This window comes from Festucalex cinctus, chromosome 9 (genome assembly GCF_051991245.1).
Source record: "Festucalex cinctus isolate MCC-2025b chromosome 9, RoL_Fcin_1.0, whole genome shotgun sequence".
Taxonomy (NCBI): Eukaryota; Metazoa; Chordata; class Actinopteri; order Syngnathiformes; family Syngnathidae; genus Festucalex; species Festucalex cinctus.
The window spans coordinates 13,491,739-13,503,749 of NC_135419.1; the positions used below are offsets into that span (position 1 = coordinate 13,491,739).

The 12,011-nt window shown below is 39.8% G+C and overlaps 1 protein-coding gene across 2 annotated transcripts in view; it reads left to right on the plus strand.

The window, feature by feature from the left end:
• The first annotated feature begins 2,902 nt into the window (after positions 1 to 2,902).
• Positions 2,903 to 12,011, plus strand: part of nlgn3a (neuroligin 3a) — a 179,447-nt gene continuing 170,338 nt past the window's right edge. For both annotated transcript variants that reach the window (XM_077531982.1, XM_077531983.1), the window contains exon 1: positions 2,903 to 3,219. The gene's annotated coding sequence lies outside the window, so the exon portion shown is untranslated. The remainder of the gene's footprint in view (positions 3,220 to 12,011) is intronic.

The following is a 12,011-nucleotide window of genomic DNA, read 5'->3' on the forward strand; positions in this document are numbered from 1 at the left end:
TATTGCTTTCCATTCTGTGAATACTCTGCGTAGGTGAGGTAGGTAGCTATGTTTGTCTCGCTTTGTAATATAAATGAATTGTACATTCTGTCACAGTAAATGTACACTATGCAGGAGAAGTGTTATCAAGTGCCTCGTCTTAAGTGGCGGATTCCTTGTGCTCCGCTCTCGGTGTTATGAATGTAAGCATCTATTTAAACGTGCAATGCAGATGAGCATTTTCATTAACTGGAAACAATATGATGGTTTAAACACTTCCACGTTGAGATCATTTGAGCGTCTCCAAATTTGCAATAGCTTTATAATTGAATGAAAGAAAGTGTGCTGTTATGCATTTCAGCTAAGTTTTATTACAAATAACATAAATGTTTGTGGGCTAAAAAAAATAATAATAATAATAAATCAATCGAACTATGTTAATGATCTGCATACGGCTCATTGGGGGACAACTTTTGAGAATGTATTCAGAGGTTGTGTTGACAATTAAAAAAATGTAATTAATGTCATCAATTAGACTACCTTGACTTATAGGGGTGTTAAAAAAAAATCGATTCGGCGATATATCGCGATACTACATCGCGCGATTCTCGAATCGATTCAATAATCGGCATAATCGATTTTTTTTTTTTTTTTAGGATTCACACCTTGAGCATGGAAGAATGTTATATGAACGGAACATTAAGCCTTAATATTTTATTTTAATGCTGTTCAAACATGAAACAGATTACAACCTCTATAAGACTGAAATTTCAGATAAATAAATAATACATTTTCATATAAATCTTACACTCTACAAGCTTACTGATTAGTATTTTCTAAATTTGAATGAAAAAAAAAATCGCAACAATCGACTTATAAATTCGTATCGGGATTAATCGGTATCGAATCGAATCGTGACCTGTGAATCGTGATACGAATCGAATCGTCAGGTACTAGGCAATTCACACCCCTAGGTCAAACTATCATCAGTGTTGATGTTAATTCAGTAAGACGGGAGCAAAACAAAATTCAAACTTGCCAACACGTTATCAAGAAACTTAAGCAGCATTATCCCACTAGAGCCACGGAGACGTGAAGGCGAAAACTATTTTTAATCAAAAACTCTCAAAGATTCCAACCTTTTTTCCCCCCAACGACACCGCATATATGTAATCGACAGCGGCAAGAGCCAGACGCTCTTGTCACTTGCTGTAGCGCTGCTGGCAGTGTCAGGATGACACTGGAGGAGGATGTTGTAAGAGATGAAGTGGGGAATGACACAAGCGGTGCTTTTCATCATGAAGATGTAAAGTAGAGTATGAAAGCAGACCAAATGGTAAACTATATTAAATGTTGATTCATGTTCTCATCAATTATGGCAAAAGTGATCATAAGCTTCAAGAAGGATCTTTGGGACTTAATCTATAGATCAGAAAATGGGAACATTTTCCCTTGTACAAATTTTTTTTGTTGATGATTAACATTAATATGACTGCGTGTACCTGGTGGCCAGTGCAGGGTGCAGCTCGCCAACAAAACTTCATGAAAGGAAATGCGATAGAATAGAAAATTTGGTAATTATTCCATCCATCCGTCCATCATTTTGCTCCTTACTAATTAATAATATCCATGATTATTACTTAGTATGAAAGACACCAAAAATAATTATCATTACAACAAATAATTGATTCTGAAGAAATTGTATGTGAATGCTGAAAGGGAATGATAGTAAAAGATACGGAGTGATACCGAATGATTTTGAATGACACTGAATGATACACAAGGATGTGGAATGATATTGGTGAAAAATTTGCAATAAGTTGGTGAAAAAATGTGAAATAACATGGAATGGTATTTAAATATGGAATGTTCTGTAATACTATTGAAAGAGAATATCATGATTTTATGATACAGAGTAATTTAGAATGATATTGTTGAAAATGTGAAACATGGTGAATATGTGAAATGATATAGAATATTGAAATGTGAAATGATGTGGAATATTGAAACATGAAGCCATGTAGAATATATTTAAAGAAATTGAATTATTTTGGGACATATGTTATTGTGATTTTTATTCTCCTCACTTTTTTGCCGCGTAACAACTCCCACTTAATACTTCCAATTAAACTGTTCAGATTTCATCTAGCTTCAAAAATTCATGCCTCCCGGGGTATATATCTTCTGATTCCACATTACTTACACTATTTGCACAATTTCACATTTAATATCAACTTTCCACTTTCCACGCCCACTTCCATACATATAACTTATCATCATATCAGGTGTCTGATAATGCTCAGTGGCACAGTTTTTAAAGTGCATTGTCCGGTAACCAGGAGGTTATAATTTCATAATTTATCTCTCAATTAAAAACTTTATAAGCATTCCACATGCATTCAAATCTTAGCATTCAGCTTTCAGCATTCCCACGCAATTTCTCCAGAAATTGCACTTAGTCTAGTTTCAAATAAGAATGATGTAGAATTCTGCAGCGTTGAAAATCAATCTCAAGATGAAATTAATGAGCATTTAATTTTGATTGACAAATGTGAATCTGCTGAATGCGCTATTGTGGATGAATTGCATTGGGTGAAAAATGTGAAATTGTGGGAAAACATAATTTGGGGGATGATAAAAATAATAACTTAATGGTGTGAATTTCTTAAATGTGTTGATACTGGAATTATGTCAATCGGATGAGTTTTGTGGAAGGAGATACACGTTAAAAATATGGGCGAAATAACAAAGAACAGGAATCATATGCAGTGTGCACAATAATAAATATTTGGAAAGAGAAAGTGAGCGCACATGGAACTGCTGCGCTCTTCCCTGTGTATGCTGCGTGTGCCCTTGGTTACCTAGTAACTCTCCCTCTCCTCTCCTCTCCGGCTCCAATTGGCGCTCGTGAGGGAGAAGGCAGCGGGGTCGCGCCGCGCGTTCTCGCCAGCCTCGAGTTGAGGCGAAAGAGCATCCACTCCAGAGGCGGGCAGACTGAGGAGAAGGGGGAGCTTTCCCGCTGGAAACAACTCGCGCGCTGCATGGAGACACCTTTTTTGGAAATGACAGTGGGGAGAACGGAATGAGACTTGCTGCACTGGAGTCTTCTTTCTCAAAGAATTTTTTCAAAAGGGCCATTTTGGAGATTTGGAGTATACCCACGTAATTATTTTTTTTTACATTTCTTTATTGCAAAGGCAGACGCACGGTTATGGGGGGATTTACATCTGGATTGTGCAGGTGAGATATTGCATGACACTCAAGAATGAGCAGCGTGTGCACTGTGTGTCTTTATTTTTTTGTGGGAGGGGGAAAAAAGAGCCGAAGTGATGTTTTTGCAACGCTCGGTTCATTCTTGGGTTGGAACGCGCTGCCCCAACGTAGGATGCAGGCAGTCCTCTTTATCTTTTTTTTTTCTTTTCTGTTTTACCCCCACTGACGCACGACGTCCGCTAAATAGTGCTGCGTGTCGGGATTTACGCATGCTTTGCGCTAATTGTTCCCATTGCGAACACTTGTTACTTTGAAAAAGACACAATGCGTGTGCGTGATGGAGGAGTGACGCACAAGCTCCCACACTTAAAAAAAAAATGACTGCAGCCACATGAAAGAAGCACAGAAGTTCAAATAGGCGGCTAAAATCACGCCATTTCATTTCGGGGTCGTGTCAATTTCCACAAAGCATTTGTTTTGTACACTAAACATTATAATCGGCTTTAATATGTCACGTTGTGTTTGTTGCTACATAAATAGCCTGCTCAATTCACATGCCTATTTAAATGCATGTGGGATCTGTTATTTAGGGATAATCTTCCCCTGTGAGCTGCATGGGATTAATATATTTATTTGATCAATGTGGGAGAATCGATGTTATTTCCATGCTCATCACTTGAATCCTCTGATAGATGGATGCCCAGTCTGTGGCTCGTCTTAAATTATTCACTTTTTTGCAAATCTTAAGTTACAAAAAAAAAGGTGCATGTTGCTGAGAATAGACTGGAGGAAGAAGAAGAAGAAGCTGATGCAAGTTTAAAGGCAGTGTGATGCTGCAGGCTGCATATGTCTGTCTACTTTCCGACTGCCGGAGAAGGCTGGACACAACAAGCTCAGAATGCAGAAGCCATGGCACACACTCAAATAATGTAGCTGTGAGTAATGGGTTCCAAACCGGAAACGAGACAGTGAAAATGTCAAATGCTCTTTGTCATTGTGATTTAGTTCGAATGAGCAAAACAAGTGAGGCCCTACTCGATATTTTCATTACTGTGCATTGGCATTTGACCATTTTATTTGTCAGCTATTAATGTTAGAGTATAGTTGATTGGTATTTATATTAAAATTTTGAGTAAAAAAATGTTTTAACAACATAAAACAGCTTCAAACATTTATTTATTTATTATTTTGATTTTTTGACAGCATCCACCTAAACCTGTGGACATACATGACAAAACCTTTACTAACACCTGCTTATTTTTTGCTTTGTCACACTAAGTTCTAATCTTCTATTATCTTGCTGTTGCTTCAGGCTGTTTTGAACTTATGTTTGACTTTGGAGGTGCCATGAAATTGTGTTCATATAGGTGACTACCGATACAAGGTATTATCTTAAGGTATCGGGTACTCGTAGGGGCTGCAGATCGGATACCACACTAGTGACACTTTAGACAAAACAAATCTGACATTGAGTTGAGACATCCTAAGAAGTTTGGCTAAACAAATAATAATAATCAAACTAGTATTCTGTAATTAATCGCAATTAATCGCGCAAATTTTCTGTAATTAATCGCGATGAATCACGTTGTACTTCTACTTATACTTCTTCAAAGCTTGTAACAGATATTTACTTGAATAAAATCTCGGAATTAATGTAAAATCATCAAATAGAAAGTATATTTAGAATCAAAGACTGTTCTCATAGCTTTATTTGATCCTTGAATAGAAATACTTCCTCTTATACTCTCCACCGTAATTTGGTCGGAAAAGGCGGGACATTCTTTACAATAATTCGAGCTGATTGGACGTTGCGTCATTCTACACGTTTTGTTTGTTTTAACCAATCGCGGCCATGCGTGAAAATGTTGTCTTCGTTCTTGCCGAAGGGGGGAAAGGACGGACGTCTTATCAGGTATAAATGCACGAAGCGCCTCTCGCTGTTCAACAAGGAAACGGTGAGAAATTCTGCGAGAACAGAATTAACTAATTCACTCCCAGCCATTTTCACTGATGCAAACCCCTTCGCTCCCTGCTGAAGGGAGGGGGGGGGGGGGGGGGGGGGGTCTGGTAATTACTATCATTGCTTCAACCATTATCTTCAGTTCAGAAGCTGCATCAAAGCCTTCTGTAGGGATGCATCAAAAAAACAAACAAACGTATAAATACGTCTTTGGGACACTGGTAATATTTAACATAGAACGCATTTATACGTCTTTGGGAGAAAATGAGTTAATTGCAGCTCCCATTCGTCCATGTTAGGTTTGTTTGTTAGCGCCGGTGTTGACCCTGGCTTCCTGGTTTCATCACAATTGCATATCCCGCCCCCAAACACAATGTCGCTCTGTGATTGGTCCGAACCACCAGCAGTTCGGAACAGCGGTTACCTGCGAGAGCGGTACAAGATTTATTCTCCGTAGTTTGTGTACTCACAAAGAGAATCCATCTTGCGAGAGCAAGGTTAGGTCTGCAATAGAGCTACAAGTATTTTCTGCATTGCCCATTTTACATCCTTTGACTTTGCATTGTCAAAAATCACATAAGCTTCATTTACCGCAAACAAGGCAATCTCTGTCGAATAAATGCCAGGGACAGAGTCCGCCGATTGTGTTCATTTTCCAGACAGATTGTCCTCCAGTGGACTGGAAGGCCCCGTGCTATCAACGAGCGGCCGACGTGTGATCCCCGACAGCCGCGCGTGCGATTCCGCTCCTGAGTCCTCGAATGACGTTTCAAGTGCAGTTCAAAGTGCGCCACTTGTTGACGCGAATCTCCGCGAGGAAAAAACCCAATGAGCCTCAGTGTGCCGCAAAGGTCAGCCGGGCCTCATTCTTACCTGAGCAGTTTGTCTGGGCCTGATGTGACACGGCTGAGCCACTATCGCTCTCCGGACTGCTGCACTTGCGTTTCACTTTCATCGCATTATTGCTCCCCAATCTGCTTGTGTGGGAAGGACGATTGTGTGCATGTTGTGTGTTTGTGTGTATGCTGTCGTGCAGATCTGTGAGGGAGACGGCGGGGGTGCAAGGTTATTTTTGTTTTCCAATATTCTTCATTCTGTTTGACATGTTGTCTTGAAGATGCTGCAGAGGAAATGAATAATTTCCCAAATGCATACTTCTGACCGGAAATATGTCCGACTGATGTTTGTGCTACACCTTTGCAGAAGTTATTCTTTTGGAACGCCTTACATAAAATGTAACACAATGTAATGGAAGTGAAATGAAAAATTACACTCCCCTCCGAAAGTATTGGAACAGTAACATTTTTAATTTTAATCATGAGAGCATGGCGAAAGTAACGGTTGTTTATTTTTTTTGTCACATACAGTTGGCAAGACATTTTGAACTTTTGTTCAAAATATAGAATATTGGTCAGGTAATTTGAGTGCTCTATAGGTTTTAGGTCTGGGGATTGACTTGGCGCGTCAGGAACCTTTCGCTGCACCCACGATGGACTGTTTTCTTGTGTGTTTTGGGTCATTTTTTGCTGTATGAGGGACCGTCATATCAGTGTGAATGCGTCCTTCCTTTAGTTGTCAGACTATATATTGACTTTTGAATTTCCTTTGTTGTTGCCATCATGTTTTAAACCTTAATTGACTATTAGCGAGTCTGTTTTATAAGTCAAGTCGCAGCCTTGCTTACGAGTGATTCACAACTTCAGGTGTTCTTTCTGTATTTTTGTCAACAGTTGATTGTAACCCCGGGTTTTCACCGGATGCGGTTGCGGTGCGGTTGCGGTGCGGTCCGGCGACGCAAGCAATTAGATTCCATTCATTCGAATGGTGCAGTTTACACCGCTTGCGGGTGCGTTGCGTGTCGACTGCGTCTCAGCTGCGGCGTGCCGCAGCCCTTCCGCAAGGATAGCCTATTTTCTATTTTTGCCGGACGCCGCAGCGGTAGGCCTCCGGCAAATGGCAAGCTAGCACAAAACACATCGAGCGGGACAGGAAGACCGACGCAGTTTCAAAGTAAATTTCCGGTTACCTTTCAGAATAAAGCACTCGCCAGCTCCTATTTCGCAAGCTTTTCAGCAAAACGTGACGTGGGCGTCGCCGGGCCATGTGCTCATTCACGGTTTAGACACCAGCGAACATGGACGAGGAGAGGTTTATATTGGAGGTGGAAAACCACAAAATAATATATGACACGGCACATCCTTTTTATAAGGACAACCAAAAAAAGGATGCTGCATGGAATCTCATAGCAGAAGAGGAAGAAAAGGTTAAATCAAAAGAAGTCCACCTCTCTTTCTGCTTCTCTGTTGAGCACAGACTTTCTGTATGTTTGTCGTTGTGAAATGCCACATGATCGCGCGCGCGCGGTCCCGCGAGACACGTTGGGAAGTGGGCGGCGACGGAGCTGCCGGACCGCAGCTGTGCGGAGCCGGTGTGGATTGACCAAAAAATTGACCCGTCCGGAGCACGCAGTCAAGACGCACCGCACCGCAACCGCACCGCAACCGCATCCAGTGAAAACCCGGGGTAACTCCTTCAGTCCTGGACTCTGGAAATTGTTACTGATGTCACTGACAATTGTTTTGGGTCTTCTTTACAGCTCTCGCAATGTTTCTCTAAGCTGCTGTTTTTTCTGTTGTCTACCTTGGCAACTTGTCTCACTACGTTTTTTTTTTGTTTTTTTTCGCTCTCTTTTCAGCAAATTTCAAATGATTATATTGGTTCTGACCAGTGTTTGGACAATGGCTATGATTGCTTTCCCATTTCTTAGCTTCACATTTGCTTGTTTTTCCACACAAAGTGGTTTTCATGCGAGTCACCTCTATTTAGCATAAACGTGAATGCAAGACCGAAATCTGGAACTCAGCAGAGACATTCCGCCTAATTTGACGCCACTGATGTATGATGCAGTTACTTACCTTCAAGCCACAGACGACTCGAGATAAATGTCACCGTATTTTATAGTTTGCATTTTCTTATTTAATAATTGATTATTGAAATCTATTAATTTCCATCAGAATAGTTTACATCTCTGCATTGTGATTGTTTCTAAAAAAATATATATATATATTATTTCATCCAGCCTAAAGGTAATTGTGTGTCATTTGTTAGTAAAATGGGAAGTAGCAGCAAAAAGACACTTTGTATTAGCAAAATGGTCTTGGGAACAAAAATAGGCATCAAATCTGCTCCACATAACATTTAACAGATATTTTACATTGTTCATGGCCCAAAAACATCTCCCCTGACTAACAGGTTTTCCCTGCCAACGACTAGTGTCTGCTTAGTAAATATTATTTTGGACCTCGCCTGTTCTACATCTAACTACAAAACAGATGTCATGCAGTATGCCGGCACTCGCTTTTGGCCAGAAGTTATCATATATTTACTTACAAAAAAAAAAAAAAAAAAATCAGACAATTTACACAGAAAAAAAACAACAACTTGTGTGTCCTGCTGAGTTAAGATTGGGTATGTAATAAGATATGCACCACCACTGAGGAGCTATTTTTGATTGTTTTTCCTTTTTGAGATTTAAAAAATGCATCACATGCTCTTTATGTGATGCAGCGCTGAAAGACAAACATGACAGCAACAGAAGGAAAGCCTTTACACAATCCTAAACTGGCACGCTGCAGAGTTTTTATTCATAAGTCAGATCTTTTATATATATATATATATATATATATATATATATATATATATATATATATATATATATATATATATATATATATATATATATATATATAATGGCATACAGGAATAAATCTGATGGTAAAATCTGGAAAGTCTTGTAACTCCCCGCTTGACCAATTAATTAATCAGTTACTCAGCATGTGGTAGAGGATTCCATGAGTTGAATATGAATATTAGTGAAGGAGTTTCAATCCAATGACTTATTGACCAACGGGATTGTTGTCTTACCCAGACTTGAACCACTAACAAAATGTGTACACTGACTATGACTCATGACTAAGCTAGACTGTATAGTCCAGTTCTTAAATATGTTGTCCTTCACTCCCAAAAATATACTGACACAATTTTTTTTTTATGCTTGTTGTTATGCAAGAGCATACAGAAGGCTTTGATGCAGCTTCTGACATGAAGAGGTGGCTTAAAGCAATGGTAGTTATTAGGGGTGTTAAAAAAATCGATTCGGCAATATATCGCGACATTACATCGCGCAATTCTCAAATCGATTCAATAGGTGTCCGAATCGATTTTTAAAAGTCAATTTTTGATGGAAAAATATTCAACAAAATGTCTTACTTAGGGTTAGGATTCACACCTTAATCATGGAAAAATGTTATATTAATTAATGGAACATTAAGCCTTGATATTTTATTTCAAAGCTGTTCAAATATGAAACAGATTACAACCTGTTTGTTAAATACAGTGGCTCACAGTTATGACTGAAGTCTCAGATCAATAAATAATACATTTTCAAACAAATCTTACAGTGTGCATGTACAAGTTAACTGGTTAGTATTTTCAAAATTTGAGTAAAAAATAAAAAATAAAAATCGCAACAATCAACTTATAAATTCGTATCGGGATTAATCGGTATCGAATCGAATCATGAATCGTGATACGAATCGAATCGTCAGGTACTAGGCAATTCACACCCCTAGTAGTGATTACAAAAACCGGCCAGCAGTTGGCAGAAGAGTAAAAGCCATGTTGCAACAAGCTGTTTTTGACAGTTTTCACCAGGAATGTGAATATTAATGAAACTTAGCTATATCCTAATGCTAATTGATGCAAAACAGAAACAGATACAAATATATTTCCGGATGAAAGAATAGACTCTAATCATTTTTTGGGTAGGTTTCATGTTTTTATACCAGTAGAACACAATATTCTGTGGACCTTGCAAAATCAATCAAAATCCAGTAAAATAGCTGGGAGGGAAGGGAGTTGATTCAGTGAAAATGGCTGCAAGTGAATGAGTTAAGACATTCATGACCACAAAATAAGAGAAAAATTACAGACTGACGATGACAGGAAAAAATGTTGGAATATGCCCACCTCTGCTAAATAGCCTCCTTTTGTTCTGTAATACTTTTGTTTTGTGTCACTGAAATAAAGACCTTGTATCTGCCAGAGGTGACACCCTGTCCGTTTGTTTTGAACACCCTCTTCTTAATCCTCGTTATTCCAATTCTGATTTGTTCCACTAAATCCAGCCTGAAAATGCCGACAAGTGACAGCAAATCCACTATTAAAATGATGCACATGAACGCAACCGTGGAGGTCAAACTTAATGTGACGGCGCGTTCCTATATCCTCTGTCAATTCACCAAATTCTTATCCTACTGCGCGATCGTTAAGCCCCCTTCCGATCTCATTCATTTTCTTAACACGGGCCGAGTATTGTGTGGAACTGGCAGGACACAGAGGCCGGAGCCCGTCTAATTCATGGGATAAATTGTTGGAGATAAGGCCCGAGTCCGTACCTCCATCCTTCCATAGATCCCCTGGGGCTGGCTCTTAAGAAGCTTAGTAAAAGCCTGTCCAATGAAGACATGACATGGAGCTGGCTAAATGGACCACGTTGGAGTGTCTTCCGTCAACCTAATATTCATATACGGGCCATGTTATCCCTTTCAATGTATTTATTCCTTGCTGTGAGTTTCTCACAAGTCTCGGACATCAAGGATAGCGGGTATATTAGCGAGGCTTTAATACAGCATCACTAAGCTGACAAAACAACCACGATGTGTAAAACGATGATTCTGTGCTACCCAATCAATAATGAATGTCGGTTTACTCGTAGTAAGCGAACAAGGAAAAGGCTCCCCTGGAGTCACTGGGTCACACACACTTGGGAAACAATTAGCGGCTTCTTCCTCTCTCGCCGCATTGCCGCACTTCTTTTCTTCCTTTTTCTTTCCAGTTGCACGCTTTCCCCCCCCCCCCTAATTTTTCTCTGGGGTCCAAGCAGCATGTCGGCGCTGCTGTTGAGAAATGACACAAACTAGCAGGAGTGTCATATCCAGCCAGAGCTACAAAAGGCGACGTCGGGTCCCGGTGATGCATGTGTGGCCGTGCGAAGTTGCGAAGCGTGGTGACAGATAGGACACCGGTCGCGCGGGTGTGTGTTAACCTCGTAATGCTGACAGATTACAGATTTAAATATTTTAAATCTCATAGAGCACATGGTGCCACTGATGAGGAGTGGGGAAATGGCTATAGTAGTGCCAGAGATTAATAGACACACTCTCGCTTCATCGCCAGTGGTGGACTAGCATAAAAATGTAACTTTTCTTGAATGACATGCACTTTATTGTATTTACCATCAGGGTCCTCCATTAAGCCTTTTGTGTCATGATTCGAGTCATGCAGGAGTAATGTTTGGGTCTGGTCTCATGTCTGGGGTCACGCCTGGGTTAAGTTTGAGTAGAGTTCATGACGTGTCTGTTTTGGTATTGATGGAACAGCATCTAGTTTCAACTAGTTTTAGGCTATATGATGTCTGGACTATATGATGTCAAGGATCTTTTATGCTATATGATGTTTGTTGATGTCAGGAACTATCTGTAATTACGGAGTCAACAGCCAATCAGAGAATTCCATGTCAGTGCTAGTACTCACATGTCTAGCCACAACCAATGAAATTGATTGACTGTCTATTTAAGGGTCTGAGAATTGTGTGTGTTTTGCCGGATTATTGCTCAACTGTTCCTGTGTACCGCTCACTTAGTTTCTGCCTCTCAATGTGAAGAAATAGATAAAGACTTATTTGTGTTTGCGTTTGGGATCCTACCTCTCAGCACACAACATTTTGGGGTGGAGTCATTTTGTGGCAGCCTTGCTAAAACCGGAACTGGCCCTGTACGATAAATGTCAATAATTATTT